The 20,415-nt window shown below is 42.2% G+C and overlaps 1 pseudogene; it reads left to right on the top strand.

Annotated features, from left to right (window-relative positions):
* The first annotated feature begins 16,336 nt into the window (after positions 1-16,336).
* LOC100561273 (L-dopachrome tautomerase-like) lies at positions 16,337-18,980 on the top strand (annotated as a pseudogene).
* Positions 18,981-20,415: the final 1,435 nt, after the last annotated feature.

A 20,415-nucleotide genomic window follows, 5' to 3' on the forward strand; every position in this document is an offset into this window, starting at 1 on the left:
TTAGTCATGGGGGTTCTGTGTGCCAAGTTTGGAGCAGGTCTATGATGGATGGAGGTCCCAGTTTCTGTGGTTGTGGGTGAACACAACTCCCAGAAAGGAAGGTTAGTTCCCTCCAAACCCCCTCCACCAGTAATCAAATTTCCCCTCCGGTAATCAATTTTTGGCATATCAGGTATGTGTGTCCAGTTTGGCCTGGACGCTTTCTACCTAGGGGAATCCTTTGTTGGACAGGCTGAATAGCACTGAATAGCCTTGCAGCTTCAAAGGCTGGCTGTTTTCTAACTTGGGGATTCCTTGGTTGACCAGCACTTTCTCCTTACTTTGTTACTTCATTTCTCCCAGCTGAGGCGGTGACGGCGGCGGTGCTGGAGGCCCGGAAGGACCATGGCGCCAGAACCCAGACTACCACCACCATGGGCCCAGGCTCAGTGGCAGGAGGAGGTGGAGGAGTAGGCCCCGCTGAGGGCCCTCCCGCCTCAGGCCTCTTCTCAGCCTCCTCCTCGTCCTCTTCGGGCCCTCTGGCGGCAGCAGTGTCACGGTGCAAGGATGGCGGCCCGGTGGGGAAGTTCTTGGAGAGCCTCAACACTGCTGTCCAGCTTGACGCTGCCTGACTCTGGCTCGGGAAGCACCACAAGAAGGTGAGGCCTTTCTGTGATGGTGTAAACTAGGCCTGGGACAACTTGGACCCTCCCTCCAGGTATTTTGGACTTGAACTCCCACCATTCCTAACAGCCTCAGGCTCTTTTACATGGCGTTTTTCTCCACACACTGGAGGGGGGCGGGGCTAGGTGGTTATATCTTGCGTATGCGCTGTATTGTTTTCTGTAATTTTAGGATTTTAAAGTCCTTTTCTTTTTTTCTCTTTGTGGTGGTCAGTCATTGGGTACTAAGGAGTTTTGTTGCCAAATTTGGTGATATTTGCTCCAGGTGTTTTGTTGTTAATTCGGTCCTACAAGCGGACAGTACATTGTGTTGTCAAAGGCTTTCATGGCCAGGATCACAGGGTTGTTGTATGTCTTTCGGGCTGTGTGACCATGTTCCAGAAGTATTCTCTCCTGACGTTTCGCCCACATCTATGGCAGGCATCCTCAGAGGTTGAGAGATATGGATAAACTAGGAAAGGAAAAAATATACAGTAGAGTCTCACTTATCCAAGCTAAACGGGCCGGCAGAATGTTGGATAAGCAAATATCTTGGATAATAAGGAGGGATTAAGGAAAAGCCTATTAAACATCAAATTAGGTTATGATTTTACAAATTAAGCACCAAAACATCATGTTATACAACAAATTTGACAGAAAAAGTAGTTCAATACACAATAATGTTATGTTGTAATTATTGTTATTTATGAATTTAGCATCAAAATATCACGATATATTGAAAACATTGACTACAAAAATGGCTTGGATAATCCAGAGGCTTGGATAAGCGAGGCTTGGATTAGTGAGACTCTACTGTATATCTGTGGAGAGTCCAGGGTCCTTTGTCACTGGGAAGCCAGCATTAATGTTTCAGTTAATCACCCTAATTAGCACTGGAAAGGTTTTTGTCTCTTGCCTGGGGGGATCCTTTGTTCAGCCACACCCTTGACTCTCCACAGATATATATTTTTCCTTTCCTAGTTTATCCATACCTCACAACCTCTGAGGATGCCTGCCATAGATGTGGGTGAAACGTCAGGAGAGAATACTTCTGGAACATGGTCACACAGACCGAAAGACATACAACAACCCTGGACAGTACATTTTTATATATATAGATAGAGCTCAAAGCAACACAACAAAACCAATGTTCCTTACAAACTGAATAAATTAGGCTCACATACCATATTGGTTCTTAGTCCTCAACCTTTCGGCTGACAGCCTTTCTTCCTCGCCATTTGAACCACAGTCCCCAAGGTCCATGCCATCCTCCGCTGGGCCTTTGATTCAAAGGAGTCTCTCTCTGGAAGGTCTGTGTGGGCAGCCAAAGCCATTTGCTACAGTTCAGCTCAGGTATCAAGCTCTGCTTTAATTGCAGTGCAGGCGCAGGCCTCGCTAATTGCAAAGGTATAGCCTTTTAATTAAAAATCAATGAGCCTGATTTTATTGTGCCTTCCTTAGATTGATGCAGGAGAGCCACACACTTTCCTTTGGATTTAATTAAAGTTTTTGGTGAGATAAATAACAGGCACTTTTATTACCTGGTTCGTGTAGCTCTTTCTTTTTTTTTTGCCCAAAGAGCACAGGACAGGATGATTAGCAAATTTCAAGGCCGGCAGGGAAGGAAGGAAAAGCCGTTGCAGCCTCTGGGCAATTTGTGGTCCTCATCAAACTTCTCGCTTCCTCTCCAGCTTCCTTTCAAAGCCACAAGAATGTATTCAGGATGGAATCAAAGACCGTTCTAATTATCCTGCTCTTTAACACGATGGTTTGGGGTGCAGGAGGAAATGGCAAGACATTGTGGCATCAGCCATACACCATGGAGCCATCCTGCAAGATACGGCTTCATGTCTTATTTGTAGCTTAATTAATGATGGGGTTTAGTTCTACATCACATAAAATAATAATGGAACACAGTGCTTGGAGGAGTCGCTTTGTGGGATTTGGAGCCATTCTGGCTGGTGATTTGGGGTGGCACTTTTCAGAGCTCTAGTAGAGCACCTCTTCTTCTCAAGGCCAAAGTTCACTGTACAAAGTCGTAGCACATCTGACCTGCCTGCTGTGCTGGGACCCCGTTTTTCATCAGCCTCAAACAACTTTGCTTGCAGTTGGGGAAGATGGGAGTTTTAGTCCCATAATGTTTGGAAGACATAGGATTTTTGTGTTTACTGTAACTGATTTAGAATCAACAACCCAAATCTCAGGCCCCTTCTGCACTGCCATATAATCCAGATTATAAAATCTGATAATCCACATTTGAAAAGTTTTATGAGAACCACCACTCCTCTAAATGTTCCTCCAGCAACTGCAAGAATATCCCTGTGGGCAGCAAAATCAGGCAATTAGAACTGGATGGCTCTCCATGAAGGTCTGCCTCCAGGGGCAAACCAAGAATAGGTAACTTGGAAGTCCCTAAACAGACTCAGAAGTTGAGTTGGCAGGTCAAAAGACAACCTGGCAAAATGGAATTACCTAGAAGAATCCTCCACCTTGTGCAGCTGTGGAGCAAAACAGACAATTCAACAATGTCTTGCTTCATGCACAGAGGAAGAACTGTTCAAAGCTACAGACAATACAGTCGCCGTTGCCCATTTTTGGTCTAAAACTATTTAGCAGCTTGTGATCACTTTATTTTATCAGTTTTAAACTTATCTATTTATGCAATGCTTTTGACACAAAATAAAAAAATCTACATTATCTGCTTTGAACTGGATTATATGACTACACTGCCAGATAATCCAGTTCAAAGCAGATAATCTGGATTGTATATGGCAGTATAGAAGGGGCCTCAGATAAATATGATGAGAATGAGAATTGAGACCTAATCTCTTCCCAAGTGCCGCAGACAGGGCTGAGCACCTGAGGTGCCTGTTAGGACACACAGGGAGCGGAGCTAGAGGAGTGGGCGTGGCTTCTTCCCAAGAGCCCGAGACAGGGTGAGAATTCTATACCTCTCCTTAGGTGCTTGTTGGAACACTGAGGGCGGAGCTAGGGAAGGGGGCGGGGCCTCTTCCCAAGAGCGCGAGACAGGGCTGAGCCTCTGTACCTCTCCTGAGAGGTCTTTTAGGACTAAAGGGCAGGGCTAGGGGCAGGGGCGGGGCCTCTTCCCAAGATCCTCTGTATATCTCCCCTGAGGCGCTTATTAGAACACAGGGGTGGGGTATAGAGGTTCAGCCCTGTCAGGCACTTGGGAAGAGGTCCTGCCCCCTCCTCTAGCCCTGCATCCTGTGTCCTGGCAGGCACCGCAGGACAGGGATAGAAGCTCAGCCCTGCCTCAGAGCTCGTAACTCTGCCCATCCCAGTCTTGGCCTCCCATTTGTGGCCCCCCCACCTCCCCCTCCCAGCCCTGCATCTTGGACTAGGGGAGAGGCTCAGCCCCGCCCTCTTAAGCAGGAACCACACCCACCCCTTTAAGCCACACACCCCTTTCCAGGGGGCACTGAGTAATTTTTTTCTGGAAAGGGGGCAGTAGGCCAAATAAGTTTGGGAACCATTGATCTATCACATTGTCCTCAATTCAATGTGTCATCCTCCATATAATTTGGCTACTATCACCAGCTAGCTAGACTAATGGAGACTGATACCTTTTGTAGCACCAGAGCTAGCTGGCATCCATGGGAACTGCAATCCAGCTCATTAGGAAGATGCTTGATTGGGAAGAGGATAGAGAGCTCTGCTTAAATGATGATGGTCACAATTGAAACATGGAGGCTATCTTTCATCAGGGTTATGTGGAATAAAATTACATGTGGTATAAGCCGAAGATTGTGCTATTCATCCCCTGATCTTAATGGCAGTGTTGTGCGGCTGAATCCACATCTGAATGTGCAACCGAATGCACCACCAGATATGCATGAGCATTCACTTTAATGTGTAGATTTGCTCACACAGTATTTGCACATTCAAACATCTGCTTGTCTAGTCTTGAACTGAATTGAAACATCAGGGGGAAATGCTCAATTGCTTCTTTAGATAAAGTCCACATATGGAAAACACCAGCAGGATTGCATCTGTAGTCAAACACCCTTCAGCCTACTGCGATTGCTAGCTAGCAGTATTTAGCTCCATGCAGCATTGTTGCCAAAGTATTTTGTCCTTATTGTCTTCACAGTAGGTCATCTCCACCTGTGAATTAATGTGCGCACCTCTTGAGTCAATCCTTCAATTGATTTTCATAACACAGTTGATTTAAGCAATGTTAAAATGCCAATCTTGATTTGCCTTATTGCTCATGAAGTAGTTAATCCAGGCATCTATTGAGTGATAGCTTCCTTCTTCAGCTTTTGTGGAACAGCTAATATCCGGAGAAAAATTGATTGGCTAGAGTGTGTTTGTCACATCAGTTACTCTGATAACAATTTTTTCCAGAGGAACAGTTCCATTTCTTTTGAAGGAAAATAATAGCACAAGTTTTTTTTCCCCTTTAAGTCCTGTACATATAAGTCCCTTTCTATGTCTGCCTACACATTGGCAGTTCTAAACACATTGGCTGTCACTACATGGTAGACCTAATAGATTTGCATAACATTTGGATGTCCACATTTACATGTGGAGATGTACTGTTATAAATAATTTCTATAGCATTTCTAGCATCTGAGAATATCACATTGCACTTTAGTTCTAGTGGCCCCTCCAGGCCATCCTCTCCTCCATCCCAGTGTTTTTGTTTTTGTTTTTTCTTCTTCTTCTGTGATTCATGTTATTTGAGTGATTATACTGCTTCTGTTTATGTAATTGTCTTAGTCAATTGTTATGTGGGTTTTTTTGTATTTTTATAGCGTTTTATAGTGTTTTCGGTGTTTTCTTATACAATGTTCTATGCTGATTTTATATTGGGAACCGCCCTGAGTCCCTTTTGGGAGAGAGGGCGGTATACAAATAAACTTTTACTTACTTACTTACTTACAGTTGGCCCTCCACATCTGCAAATTTCACCTTTGCAGATTTGACTTAGGAATCTGTAGGTCTCCCAATGTCACTCTTCCAACTTTTGGATTTCTAGAGAGGCGTTCTTCAGGTATACACACACACATACATACATACATACAGTATAGTGCTTTCTTATTTGTGGTTTTTCCGCTTTTGCAGAGGTCCCTACACTTCTCCAGCAAAAGTGGAAGGCTGACTATAAAAAAATATGGAAGGTTGACTTGTAAAAATGAAACTGAAAATTCACAAATGTCCACACAGTGTCCAGGAGTCCTTTCACATTAAATAATTACAGTGTTATAATCCCATGGTTCTGTCCAGTGGAATTCTGAGATTGGCAATTGTGGGATGGACTTTTGGAATCCTCAGGCTGAGTGTTCCTCTGGTCCTTAAACCAAACTACAAATCCCAATATTCTATGGGATGCAGCCATGGAAGCTTAAATACTATAATTATGTAGCGTGAAAGGGTCCTAGGAGATTCCAGTATCTGTTCACTCTGCTGATATCTGTCTATCTGTTAATTCCTACGTAATAGGCAGTGCCAGGGTTTCTGCTCTCCTTTCTTAAGGTTATCGTTAAACTGGCCAGCCTTTTTTTTTTTTTTACCAGGGACCACTTTTGACGGGGGACCACTCTCCAACATTAGTACCAAAAGGGTTACGAATCAGTTTTTGCTCAACTTTATATTCGGTTAGGTTATTTGGGGTGCTGATTCAGAAAATTGCATTGGATAGACCACATCAGCTCTAGATTATTAAATATAGTTTTCTGCGGGCAGGCAGATGGCGACTATTGGATGACATATGTTCTGTATCAGAAACTAGAGCTGATGTGGTCTATCCAATGCAATTTTCTGAATCAGTGTCCCAAATAACCCCAAGATCAGGCTTAAAAACAAAGACACCAAGAATTTTTTTTTTTGGTTGGGCTGTGTTATTATCCATAGTAGTAACAGCGAGGCTGTGAACCACGTTTTAGTTCTTGTGGACCATTGGTGGTCCATGGACCACAGGTTGGGAACCACTGCTTTAGAAAGATGCCTTTCTTCTGTAAAAGTAGACTTTTATTCAATGGGAAGTTTGTCTAGCTTACCCCATTACACAAGATTTCTATTTAATCTGTGACACCAAGGTAGTGCTCTTATGAATGCTTATCTGGAAGAAAATCCTGGTGTCATCAGTGAGACTTATTTCTGGGCAACCATGCATAGAATTGCACAAAGTACATTGGAGTAGTTTGTGCGGGCAGTGTAATGAATTCTGCTAATAACAGAGGGGAAGTTTTAGAAGAAAAATAAATGTACAGTAGAAGGTACATTTGCAGATTTGACTATTCATAGATTTGATTAAAACGTTATCTCTAGGAATTTCTAGATCCTTCAGTGCAATTTTATGGTCAACTTCCAGTGGAAGTAGAGGACTTATGAGTTTTGGACGCTCCTTCCACACTGCCCTATATCCCAGGATCTGATCCCAGTTTATCTTCTTATCCCAGATTATCTGGCAGCAGAGACTCATATTTAAAGCAGATAATTTGGGATCAGATCCTGGGGTATAGGGCAGTGTAGATCCAACCTTAGAGAATTATTCTTTGAGATAAAAACCGGCAAATTTGTATTTGTGAGTTTTCACTTTTGTAAGGGTTCACTTTTGTATGGCCCCCCTTGGTGGCTCGGCGAGTTAAACCACTGAGCTGTTGAACTTGCTAACTGAAAGGTCTGCAGTTCAAATCCGGAGAGTGAGGTGAGCTCCTGCTGTTGGCCCAGCTCCTGCCAACCTAATAATTTAAAAACATGCAAATGTGAGTAGAGCAATAGGTACTGCTCCGGTGGGAAGGTAATGGCGCTCCATGCAGTCATGCTGGCCACATAACCTTGGAGATGTCTACGGACAACGCCGGCTCTTTGGCTTAGAAATGGGGAAGAGCACCACCCCCCAGAGTTGGACACGACTGGACTTAATGTCAAGGGGAAACCTTTACCTTTACTTATGGGTCCTGTGCTTGTAGCTCCAATGAATGTGGAGGGCTGACTATACAATTGTTGCAAAACAATTGAAGACAAAGCTGTTTCAGGTCTTACATGTGACCATAAGAGACTGTTCACAGGGGATGCATCTACACTGTAAAATTAATGCAGTTTGAAACCTCTTTAACTACTATGGTTCAATGCTATGGAAACCTGGCAGTTTGGTGAGCCACTAGCACTCTGTGGCAGGAAATATTAAACCCTTGTAAAACTACAAATCCTGGGATTCTATAGTATTGAGCCATGACAATTCAAGTGGTGGCAATTGTATTATTTCTACAGTGTAGATGCAACGCAAGACAGTTAAATCCCACATTTTAACTTGACTGCCCTTTTAAAAAAAGGCACAATCTGTTCAGCTATCTGTCATATTAATGAGAAAGAAGCAGTGTAGTCTATCTTGTCCTTTTATGGGACTAAACTAAGAAACTATGAACCTAATATCGTCTCTCAAACTCCTATTAACTCCTGTTGTGCATATTCCCTTCTGAACTGGGCTAGATTAGCTTCCCAACAAGACATCTAGTTAAAAATGTGCTTTTGCTTAGCTTCAGATCTCTGTCTCTATTACCTGGTCTATTTTTGGGAGAGAGACACGGTATTTAAAAAAATTATTTCAAGCAACAAGGATTTAACTGAAGAATGTGCACTTCAGGTTCTGGAAGGAGGAACCCACCATTAATTCTCTCTTCTTCTGATGTAGCTGGTGAGGCTGTAAAATACATACACGGAAAGTCTGAGGAAATGGGCAACGAGACCATGGAATTTCAAACAGTGACGTTAGCTTCAACCCAGCAGTCACTTTTTGCCTGTGAAACTTCAAAGCAGTGCTTGGGCCAAGGAGGGCTTCTCTCCAAACTTCACAGGGCTTCTCTCCAAACTCAAAAGGGCAGAGAGATCCCCACATCTGTTTCCTTAACTATCATCTATGAACACTAATGCGAAAAGGAACAGTAGGGCAAAATAGAGTCAATAGGTAGAGAGAGAGAAAATGGTATTTTGCATTATACAACACATACAAAGCACTTTTTCCTGGGTGCATCTGCACTGTAGAATTAATGCAGTCTGACATCAGTTTAACTGCATTGGCTCAATATGATGGAATCATAGGAGCTGTCATTTCACAATATCTTCTGACTTCTCTGGCCAAGAGTACTGGTGCCCCACCAAACTATAAATCCTAGGGTCCCATAGCACTGAACCATGCCAGTTAAAATGGTGTAAAATGGTGTCTTCTGCATTTGATGGAAGCTATCTAGAGCAGCATTTCTCAGTCTGAGGGTCAGGACCCCTGGAGGGGTCATGAGGGGGTTTCAGAGGGATCGCCAAAGACCATTAGAAAACACATATTTCTGATGGTCTTAGGAACGGGCTGTGACGCAGGCTAGTTAGCAGCCAGCTGCAACAAATCACTCTGACCAAGAGGTCATGAGTTCGAGGCCCACCCGTGCCTGCGTCTGTCTCTGTTCTATGTTATGGCATTGAATGTTTGCCTTATATGTGCAATGTGATCCGCCCCGAGTCCCCTTCGGGGTGAGAAGACGGAATATAAATACTGTAAATAAATAAATAATAAATAAAATAAACCAAATCCCTCCATTATTTTCTGTTGGTCATGGGGATTCTGTGTGAGAAGTTCGGCTCAATTCTATTGTTGGTGGGGGTTCAAGGGGCTCTTTGATATTAGGTGAACTATAAGTCCCAACAACTATAACTCCCAAATGTCAAGGTCTGTTTTCCCCAAACTCCACCAGTGTTCATATTTAGGCATATTGAGTATTTGTGCTATGTTTGGTCCAGATCCATCATTGTTTGAGTCCACAGAGCTCTCTGGATGTAGGTGAACTACAACTCCCAAACTCAAGGTCAGTGATCACCAAAGGCTTCCAGTATTTCCTGTTGGTCATGGGAGTTCTGTGTCCCAAGTTTGGTTCAATTCCATCATTGGTGGAGTTCTGAATGTTCTTTGATTAAAGATGAACTATAAATCCCAGCAACTACAACTTCTAAATGCCAAAATCACCCCCCCCCCAAACCCCACCAGTATTCAAATTTGGGCGTATTGGGTATTTGTGTCAAATTTGGTCCAGTGAATGAAAATACATCCTGCATATCAAATATTTACATTACAATTCATAACAGTAGCAAAATTACAGTTAACAATTTTATGGTTGGGGGTCACCACTACATGAGGAACTGTATTAGGGGGTTGTGGCATGAAGAAGATTGGCATCTAGAGATTTTGTTTAGCCTCTTTATGTACTTACAGAAAATAGAATATATACACATCTATCTCATCTGTTACAGATTTGAAGTGAAGAAAGAAAAGAGTGCCTACATGGCCATACAGCCTGGAAAACATACAACAACCCAAAGAGTGCTTACAGTTTATTTATTTGTGAAATGGCATATATATTCCTTATTTTCTATACACCTGATTTAGTAGCAACAGTCTTGATTGATCCTCTGTCATCCCACTTTCCCAGATGCTTTTAAAATGTCCCACTTTCTCCTCCTTTACTCCTTTGTCACCAGCTTATTGAAATTTCTACAAACTATTAAAAGTGCAAAAATACTCAAATGAAAAGTGGAGTGAGTACAGGAGTGGGTGAAATTTTACTTTCCTCTATCAGCTCAGGCAAAAGAAAACGGTTGCATCCTCTCCTAGCTTGTGTGGTGCTCTTCATTAATAACAGTTGCCATCTTGATGACACCAATGTTGCTTGGCCACATGTGTTCCAGAAAGATGTCTACCAAATTTTAAGAAAAGTTTTATTGCTTGTTATTCAATTTTTTTTTTAATGAAGCAGCATGATGTGGCATCTTTGGAAAAATCAAGCAGAAGTCGACCTTCAGAGTGGCTATAAAGGGAATGTGAGGACAGGCAAAGTGAATATAATAATAATAAAGGTAAAGGTCAAGGTTTCCCCTGACGTTAAGTCCAGTCGTGACCAACTCTGGGGGTTGGTGCTCATCTCCATTTCTAAGCTGAAGCGCCGGCGTTGTCCATAGACACCTCCAAAGTCATGTGGCTGGCATGACTGCATGGAGCGCCGTTACCTTCCTGCAGGAGGTAACCTATTGATCTACTCACATTGGCATGTTTTTGAACTGCTAGATTGGGAGAAGCTGGGGTTAACAGCGGGCACTCATCCCGCTCCCCGATTTGAACCTGGGACCTTTTGGTCCGCAAGTTCAGCAGCTCAGCGCTTTAACACACTGTGCCACCAGGGGCCCCATAATAATAATAATAATAATAATAATAATAATAATAATAATAATAATAATAATAATAATTTATTTATATTCTGCCCTTCTCCCCAAGGGGACTCAGAGCAGATTACAGTATATAAACAAACACAGGTAAACATTCAATGCCTTGTTACAATGAGACACAAATACACAAACAAAGGAAAAGTCTTCTTTCATTTCCAGCTCTGGAGGCAGTGCTCATCTCTGGCTCTGGGGGAGGCGCTCTTCTCCATTTCGAAGCCAAGGAGCCTGCGTTTTCATCTCCTGGTTGTGTGACCGGCATGATGTTTTGGAGTGTCCTTTTGCCTTTTCCTGTTGAAGGCAAAAATCTATTTATCTACTCACATTTGCATGTTTTCAAATTGCTAGATTGGCAGGAGCTAGGCTAACAGCAGGAGCTCATCCCGTCTCACGGATTCAAACTGCCAGCCTTCAGGTCAGCAGTTCAGTAGCACAAAATCCATTGTGCCACTGCAGCTGCATTTAATTCTCTCAACAGACAAGGCACGTACACATTTATATATACACATCCAGGAAGGAGGGATTATGAGGTTACTGAGGGGAAAAAGAAGGAAAGGAGAGCAAGGGAGCTGTATAGTCTTGCCTAGCACTTTATAGTTGGCCATGCCCACCCTGAAGCCCTGGTCACTGTATTTTGGCCCTGTTGATGGACCATTTTGTAACTGGATTTTAATTTTGGTGGTTGTTTTGAATTGCATGTTCTTCTTTTATGTTTATTTTTTTACTATGTTTAATTTGTTGTATGGTTTCTTTTTGGCAATTGAATGTTTTGCTATGTTGGAAACCGTTGTGTGTCCTCTTGAGGAGATACGGAGGTATATAAATAAAGTTTTATTGTTATTATCCACTGGGAGAGGGACCTTGTGAGAAAAATGACAAGAAAATAGGTTTTACCTGGATATACACATACAGTAGAGCCTCACTTATCCAACATAAACGGGCTGGCAGAATGTTGGATAAGCGAATATGTTGGATAATAAGGAGGCATTAAGGAAAAGCCTATTAAACATCAAATTTGGTTATGATTTTACAAATGAAGCACCAAAACATCATGTTAGACAACAAATTTGGCAGAAAAAGTAGTTCAATACGCAGTAATGCTATGTAGTAATTACTGTATTTATGAATTTAGCACCAAAATATCATGATATATTGAAAACATTGACTACAAAAATGCGTTGGATAATCCAGAACGTTGGATAAACGAGTGTTGGATAAGTGAGACTCTACTGTATGTGCTAAAAGAAAAAAAATCCCTGCAACTGCTGTGGTTGTGTAGCTAAAATTCAATAAAAAAGTGAACATGTGGCCATGATAAACATGCCCTTTTTTGCTACAATAACATCCTGGTGCAGGAATTGTGTGTCTTTCAAAACTAATCTGAGTTTGGATTGAAATTGTGCAGACAAAATGCATTCAAAGATATGTATTTAAATTAAAGGGGCAGATTTTTTTTTTTAGATGGATGCATGTAGATAAGACCATATGCAAATGGACCATAGGTCAGAAATAGATTAATCCATCCAGCTTTGCTTCCAGGAAAACAGGATTATGCTGTTAGTCCCTTCATGGAAACCAATTCTTTCCTTTTGTGTTTACAAGAAAACAATTCAACTCAGCGATCCTTCGTCAGAAGGGTCAAGTCTTTATTACTGAACTGTGATGTGAAAGGAGGGACTGTGTCTCAAATAAATAAGGGGCCACTTGGATACAGTGGGATTTATATCATTATATTTGATTGGAGTTGGAATATTTTCACAAATCAGATTCTGAAGAAATGCGGCAAGCATAATAGACGAGGTTGTCAAGGAGGAAAACTTAACGGCATGTAATGGAATAGATGTACTAAATTAGCATTGACATCTCTTTGTGGCTCTCTTAAATATACATTATTATCTAGAGAAAATGAATCCTATATACTTGTCTCTAGCACGTTGAACAGCCATATTTCAAGGACATACTTTCAAAGGGTTTCTTTTATTCATTGAGGAAAAGACACAGACCATAATAATTTTGGGTTTTTTTTTCTCCCTGTGGTTTGATTTTCAGATTCTTTTTCTTCCCTTTCCTCCTGCCTTTTCTGTTTATGTTTTAACCCACCCCCACCTTGCTTTTCCTAGTAAAAGCTTCTTCCAACACTTGGAAATGGTCTTTAGGCCCCAGTTGGTTTCAGCACCAGTTGATGAATGGGATTTGTCAGAACAGTCAAAATTTGCTGACAAAAACAAAATATTCAGTGATGAGAACAATGAAATGTTCAATAAATACATTGGGAAAATAAAGGATGGGCACGAGAGCTCGAGCAAAGACCAGATCTTGCACATAGAAGCAGCTCAACATTATGGTTAATTGGTACAAAGCCTATTAATTAAATTTCCTTCCCAGCCCTTGTGTGGCTGGCTGTGGCCAAGCATCATTTGCTGCTGTTCTGGGTTAAACAGGCTGTGTGTGTTTGTGGCTTTATTCCCTCTTGTACAGAGAATAAACACACAAGGCAGGGGTGAGGAATCTCTTTCATTCTAAGGACCATATTTATTTTCAGAGAACTTCACAGAAGCCGCATTCCAGTGGTGGATGGGAACAAAGAGAAAAAGGTGGAATGAAAAATACCAGCATATTTTACTTTAAACCTCCTGTTGCCAGTAATTGAATCTTAAAATAATAATTTCTTTTTTTTAAACAGAAAGAAAACCTATAATAAAAGTTCTCAGCTAACAAAACCACCAACAAAGAAAAGCTCATTTTTACAAATGCTTTTTACACCTGCACCAGCCCTCTTGCTTGTTGAAAGATTTGTAGCAGTATCTGCACTGAGAGTATGGGGAAAGATGGCTGGGAACGCAGACTTTCAGTGATGGGTTGCAGCAGCATATCTGTAATAAAAAAATACAGTAAAAATTTCAGCTGGGAAAGAATGGGAGTCTACTTAGGGCCCATTCAGACAGGGCTCAAAATGTGCGAGCTCTCATTCTTTTCCCGGAGCTGTCCAAACAATGCCTCGGATAAAAGCTAATTAATTTGAGACAAAGCAGGAAAACCCTGCATTATCCAGAATTAATTAGATAGCCCATTAAATCCGGGCCTTCCTGAAAAGTCTAGTTTTAATGGGCTATGGGCCCTGGGGGGACAGACTACCGGGTAGTCCTGCGAATATTGGGGGCCACTCCCCACATCCATCTGCCACCTTTTGGGCTTCTAGAGCTCAAAGTTGAGAGATGGCACCCCTCCCACCCCCCAAAAGCCCCAAAACTGTTAAAAACTTACCAGGCCAAATCGCTCCTGGGTTCCCCGCCTCCTCACATGTAAATGGTACAATCCAGGAGGCATGCAGGAAGGCCTAATAGCAAACCAGTACATTTTAAACAGTTTTTATGACTTTTTTTGGGGGGGGGGGGGTTTCAGGTAGCTGGATGGTATATAGCCACCCAGCAGGAAAGCCCAGTTTTTTTTGGGGAGGGGGACTTAAACCCATGCCAAAGTGGGTTTCTTATACCCATTTCAGTGAGGGTTTAACTGTAGTTTGGAAGTGCCCTTAGTCATTTCTGCCATAGCTATGTGTGCTTGCCTACAACAAGCAAGGTAAACAGCAGCTTCCTTCAAAACCCTTTACTGAGCACACATGAACAATCAAAGAGAGAGAAAAAGAACAGATATACTTCTCTCACTAGCTAGCCCCTAGCACATTACAGAAACATAGATATATAAGTTTGGCTATCAGAATAGACATTTTAAGGAAGGTAGAGACTAGTGAAAAAAAAAGGGGGGGGGAATCTTGGGATGCATTTTGAAGAAGCTTTCAAGTGATCACTAAAAGGTTTAAAATGTTTTTCTTCACATAGGCAAGGCTTAGCTGGCCTGGTTGTTTCATTTTACAAAAAGAAGTTTGTTGCAACTTGGTGAAATATTGTTTTTTTGTGAAATGAGAAGCTTATTTTTCTCCTTTTCATGTTAATTCTACCTTTGGTATCAAATTTTCTGTTTTAAAAGTAATGCCCAGGAACATATCAACTTCACACACTAAGATATACCAGTACAAATTCTGAAAATCACCAAATGATGGAATCATAAGGAAGAAGGAGTGCTCATTTGATGAAGAACGGCTGCATTTGGGCCCCCAAATGTCCTTTGCATATACCATGCCCATCTCTATAGTGCAACCTCTCCCACATACATCAATCCATAGCAGTTACATTATTGCAAGCCCAGCTTACACTATTAAAAACTGCTGAATAGATGCCAGGTACAATTTCATTTGCTGGCTAAATATTCACCAGATTTGATGCCATGTTCGTCATAACACCCATGTATCTGTCTGGATCTTTCCTTCTTTCCTCCTTTGAAATACTGTTGTTGGGAAGACATGGTATACACGAAGGACATTTTTGCATGCATGCACAATCCCAAAGAAATGTTCCCATCTAAAAATGTAAACACCTGTAAACATTTTGGTGAGTGGAGTGATTTTTTTTACTGAGATGTTGATTATAAACACATCAAAAGAATTTACACTGTCAAGTCAACATACTTGTTCTCAAAAATCAGCCCTAATTTTGTGACACAGAGTTTGAGGAAGTTAATTTTGGGATTTCAGTTCTAGACTCCCCCAAGCAATGTGGGCAGGTCGTGTTGGCTGGGAATTGCAGTTCAAAAAAGTTATTTTCTTCAGAATCTGGGGCTAAATCTCAAGTAACTTCAACTTCATACCACATGTTTATAAACATCTGGGTTGAGACAGTTTTTGATTGAAGTGCAAAACCTTTGTACTCCCCTACTTCAGAACATAGCAAGCTGCCTAATCTTGTCCAAACAATTGTCCATCTTGTACTTCAGTATTTTCCACAGTTTGTGGTGGCAGTTCTTGAAGTTTTTATTAACCCTGTCTGGAAATGCCATGGATTCAACATGGGACCTTATGCAGACAAACCATGCACTCTTGTTTCTGTATACTCCAAATATCGTTCACTACACAATATGATAGTCCACAATATTTGTAACTGGTTCTATAGTTTGTATAATGGACCCATGGTATCTGCTTGGGTTTGGTTCCAGAACCCTCGATGGATGTCTGGATGGTCGTCTCATTATATACAACGATGTAGTAAAATGGTGTCCCTTATGTAAAATGGCAAAATCAATATTTGCTTTTCCCCCCCAACATTTCAAGACATGTGTGGTGGGATCTATGGATGCAGAATCCGTGGATACAGAGAGTTGACTATCGTCCAAAAATATGAAAAGACACCAAGTTACCTGCACTGATGTACACTAATGTCATGAGCTATTTTATAGTCTGGCTATTTACAGCCTTGCTTGCCTCTGTGAAGGATGATGACTCTTAAAACAATAGGCTTGGGGAAATTAGGTGAATTGCAATGGTTTCTCAGCATAAAAGCTAATGAAAGAATCTTGGAGTGTAAATGTTATTGATAGATCAATTAGGTTGCTGAATCCACAAGCATATCAGAATGTCTCCACCCTCAAATGATCCTCCCAGTGAAACCATTCCATTTCAGAAGTCCGATGTATCTGCCCTGGATCTTGCTCTGTTCTTTCCAAGGTGTTGAGCCCCTTCGCTAAACAGGTTCCTTGTCTTGGAGAATCAAGTCTGACATAAAAGCATCAGCAGATCTGCAAACCATTGGAGATTTAAAAAAAAATCTTTTAACTCATCCCTCCAGAAAAGCTACAGAAGAATTATCAGGAACAACAAGCAATTTCTGCTTGGGTTGTTTTATTGTGAAAATGCAATTTGAGAAGAAAACTGGCTGCTTCTTTGCAGTTAGCACTCAATTATCCAACAATAAGAATGTTTTGATAGCAAATCGGGATTTTGGTATTCAAGGATTGAAACTTTGAATCATCCCATAGAAATATTCAGGTTTCTATTTTTGTTTATACATGTTACAGATTGGTGAAAGCTAGAGGACTGCAGAAAATTTCAAAACTTACATCTCCCGTGCTCGGTGCTTGGCTGTCCTCGCGACCTCCATCCTTGGTTCCCTCCACCCTGGCCCTGCCTCTGGGAACAAGATACCTGTCTTGCCAGCCTCCCTTCTTCCAAGAAAAGAGGCCCCTGGTGCTGCCGCCATCTTGCAAGGGGCGGAGCCACCATTACGGTTCTGTGGCCTGGTTGCCCTCCACAAAGCCTGTCTTTCTCTGGAAAAGAAGAGCAGGAAAAGGGTGGTGTAGCAGCGGATGATTGGCAATGAGTCCTTCACATTGCCTTATTGGAATTTTGCAATGGGCAGAAACGAGTGTGACGTGTGTACTCATCAACGTTTTGGAGCATCAAGAACAGACAAACCAAGCCTAATAAGTCAAAATTCAATATTTTCACAGTGGGAAATGGTATGCAACAATCTGGATGATTATAACCATCATGTGAAACTATGCAATGGAACCAATGAAGGTCTTCTGTAGAGGAGCCCATTTAGCAAACCTGGTGATCAGCTACCAACCATGGAAGATGTTCAGAAGTGTCTCTCTCTTCAAGATTTTGATAAGGCTCCCTTCTTTCAGAATTCTACTTCTAGTTTTAGGAATGCTTTGGAAGGCTTTGAGAAACCAGATGGGACTTTGTACATTCTAGTCGTAAGTCTCCATAACTTGATTCACTCTGTTCTGAATGGAACTGGTACTCTCCCTAACTCTGCAGTCAATGATCCTGTCTATGTGGTCTTCCATTCCCTTACTGATGCAATTTTTGATGAATGGATGAAACAATTTCACCCTGTTCCTATTTGTCACAACCAGATGTTCAATATAGTACCTTTAGAATCATAGAATAGTAGAGTTGGAAGAGACCTTATGGGCCATCCAGTCCAACCCACTGCCAAGAAGCAGGAAATCTCATTCAAAGCACCCCGACAGATGGCCATCCAGCCTCTGCTTAAAAGCCTCCAAAGAAGGAGCCTCCACCACAGTCTGGGGGAGAGAGTTCCATTGTCGAACAGCTCTCACAGTGAGGAAGTTCTTCCTGATGTTCAGGTGGAATCTCCTTTCCTGTAGTTTGAAGCCATTGTTCCAGGTCCTAGTCTGCAGGAAAAAAGCTTGCTCCCTCCTCCCTATGACTTCCCCTCACATATTTATACATGACTATCATGTCTCCTCTCAGGCTTCTCTTCTACAGGCTAAACATGCCCAGTTCTTTAAGCCGCTCCTCATAGGGCTTGTTCTCCAGACCCTTGATCATTTTAGTTGCCCTCCTCTGGACACATTCCAGCTTGTCAACATCTCCCTTCACAGTATTCCAGGTGTGGTCTGACCAAGGCAGAATAAAGGGGAAGCATGACTTCCCTGGATCTAGACACTATACCCCTATTGATGCAGGCCAAAATCCCGTTGGCTTTTTTAGCAGCCGCATCACATTGTTGGCTCATGTTTAACTTGTTGTCCACAAGGACTCCAAGATCTTTTTCACATGTACTGTTGTCGAGCCAGGCATCCCCCATTCTGTATCTTTGCATTCCATTTTTTCAGCCAAAGTGAAGTATCTTGCATTTGTCCCTGTTGAACTTCATTTTGTTAGTTTCGGCCCATCTCTCTAGTCTGTCAAGATTGTTTTGAATTCCGCTCCTGTCTTCTGGAGTGTTGGCTATCCCTCCCAGTTTGGTGTCATCTGCAAACTTGATGACTGTGCCTTCTAACCCTTCGTCTAAGTCGTTAATAAAGATGTTAAACAGAACCGGGCCCAGGATGGACCCTGCAGCACTCCACTCATGACTTCTTTCCAAGATGAAGAAGACACATTGGTGAACACCCTTTGGGTTCGTTCACTTAGCCAATTACAGATCCACCTAACTGCAGTTTTGTGTAGCCCACACCTTACTAGTTTGATTGCCAGAAGGTCATGGGGGACTTTCTTCCCACCCATCACCAATGAGGAAATGTTTCTCTCTAAAGAAGATTTTGGCTACAGCTATGCGAGATCCATCTGAAGAGGTCCGTGCTTGGGCACTTACGGCTGGATCCACCATTGGTGGTTCTCTGATAGCTTTAATTGTGTTGGTCCTACTTCTTGTTCTGTTTCAGCACAGGAGGCACAGGAAGGGATTTGAGCCTCTAATGAATACAAGGTTCAATAACAAAAAATACACTAAAGATCCTTAAAAAAATTCAAGAGGAAATCTGTTGCCTCAAATAACTTCTGTGACTCCTGAGAACCAAGAGTATTGTCAAAAAATATAATAACATGCGTGGGAGGGAGGAGAGAAGCAATGCATATTTATAAACAGGACAATCATTTCCAGTTGAAGGCTGGTCTCCTGAGATCATGGCACTTTCCTTACAAAACAACTCTTGCTTAAATCTGATAAGCCCTTGGAGCTCCCTGCTGTCCTAGCATTGTCCCCTTATCTGTTACAATGCTAATTTCTTCCCCTTTGACCACCTGGACTGATTCCAATGACATTAAGGCAAGCTCAAGTCATTAAGAATATAATTATTGGACAACTGACATGCTTGCAGCAGGGTTCATATTTACCAGAGGTCTTCCTATTTGCTGGCAATGCTGTTAATGGTTTCAGAAAGCCTTTTTTGTATTCTGTCTTGACTGGAGTGATCTTTATCAGATACTAGCTTGGGAACCCGGCGATGCCCAGGTTATTTGAAAAAGGGATTATTTGTCTTTGATTGTTAGATATTCTCAGTGGGTGAACTACAATTCCCAGAATGGTGGGTCAATCCTCCACAAACCCTGCCAGTATTCAAAGTTGGCCATTTTGGGTTTGTGTACCAAGTGTGGTCCAGATCTGTCGTAGGCTGGTCATCATCTGGCTGCAGTGCTCTCTGGATGGGTGGTGAACTGCTACAACTCCCAGATTCCTGGGTCAATTGTCCTGAAACATTGGTCAGTATCCACAGCAGACTATGTTGAGTCTGTGTGCCATGTTTGATCCAGATCCGTCATTGGCTGGGTTCAGTGCTCTTTGGATGCATGTGAACTACAACTCCCAAAATCAAGGCCCATTCCCACAAACCCCTGCAGTATGTTCAGTTGGTCATGAGGCTTTTCTGTGCAAAGTTTGGTATCAGTCCATTGTTGGTGGAGGTTGTTGGTTTCTCTGGATGCAGGTGAACTATAGCTCCCTTTTCTCCAAACTTGTCCAATATGTTGTTTTGTTTATGGGGGCTCTGTGTGCCAAGTTTGGTCCTGGTCCATCATCAGAGGGGTTTGGAGTGCTCATTCATTGCAGGTGAACTATAAATCCCAGTAGCTACTACTCCCAAATGTCCAGGCCAATTCCCCTCAAAGCCCACCAGTATTCAAATCTGGGCATATTGGGTGTGCATGGCAAGTTTGGTCCCAACCCATCATTGTTTGGTTTCATAGCATTCTGGATGTAGGTGAACTGCAACTCCTCTAAATTCCCCAGTAGGAGTTACAGTGCTCTGACTTGATGCAGGGTGAATTACAACTTCCCCCATGTGGAGTCAATCCCCCAAACTCCTCCAGTAAATTTAGTTGGTGCTCAGTTGTGCTGTGTTTGTTATGCAGACAGATTTGAAAGGGAAGGGCAGTAGGTGGGGTCATGCAAATTTCACA

This window comes from Anolis carolinensis, chromosome 1 (assembly GCF_035594765.1).
Source record: "Anolis carolinensis isolate JA03-04 chromosome 1, rAnoCar3.1.pri, whole genome shotgun sequence".
NCBI classification, from domain to species: domain Eukaryota; kingdom Metazoa; phylum Chordata; class Lepidosauria; order Squamata; family Dactyloidae; genus Anolis; species Anolis carolinensis.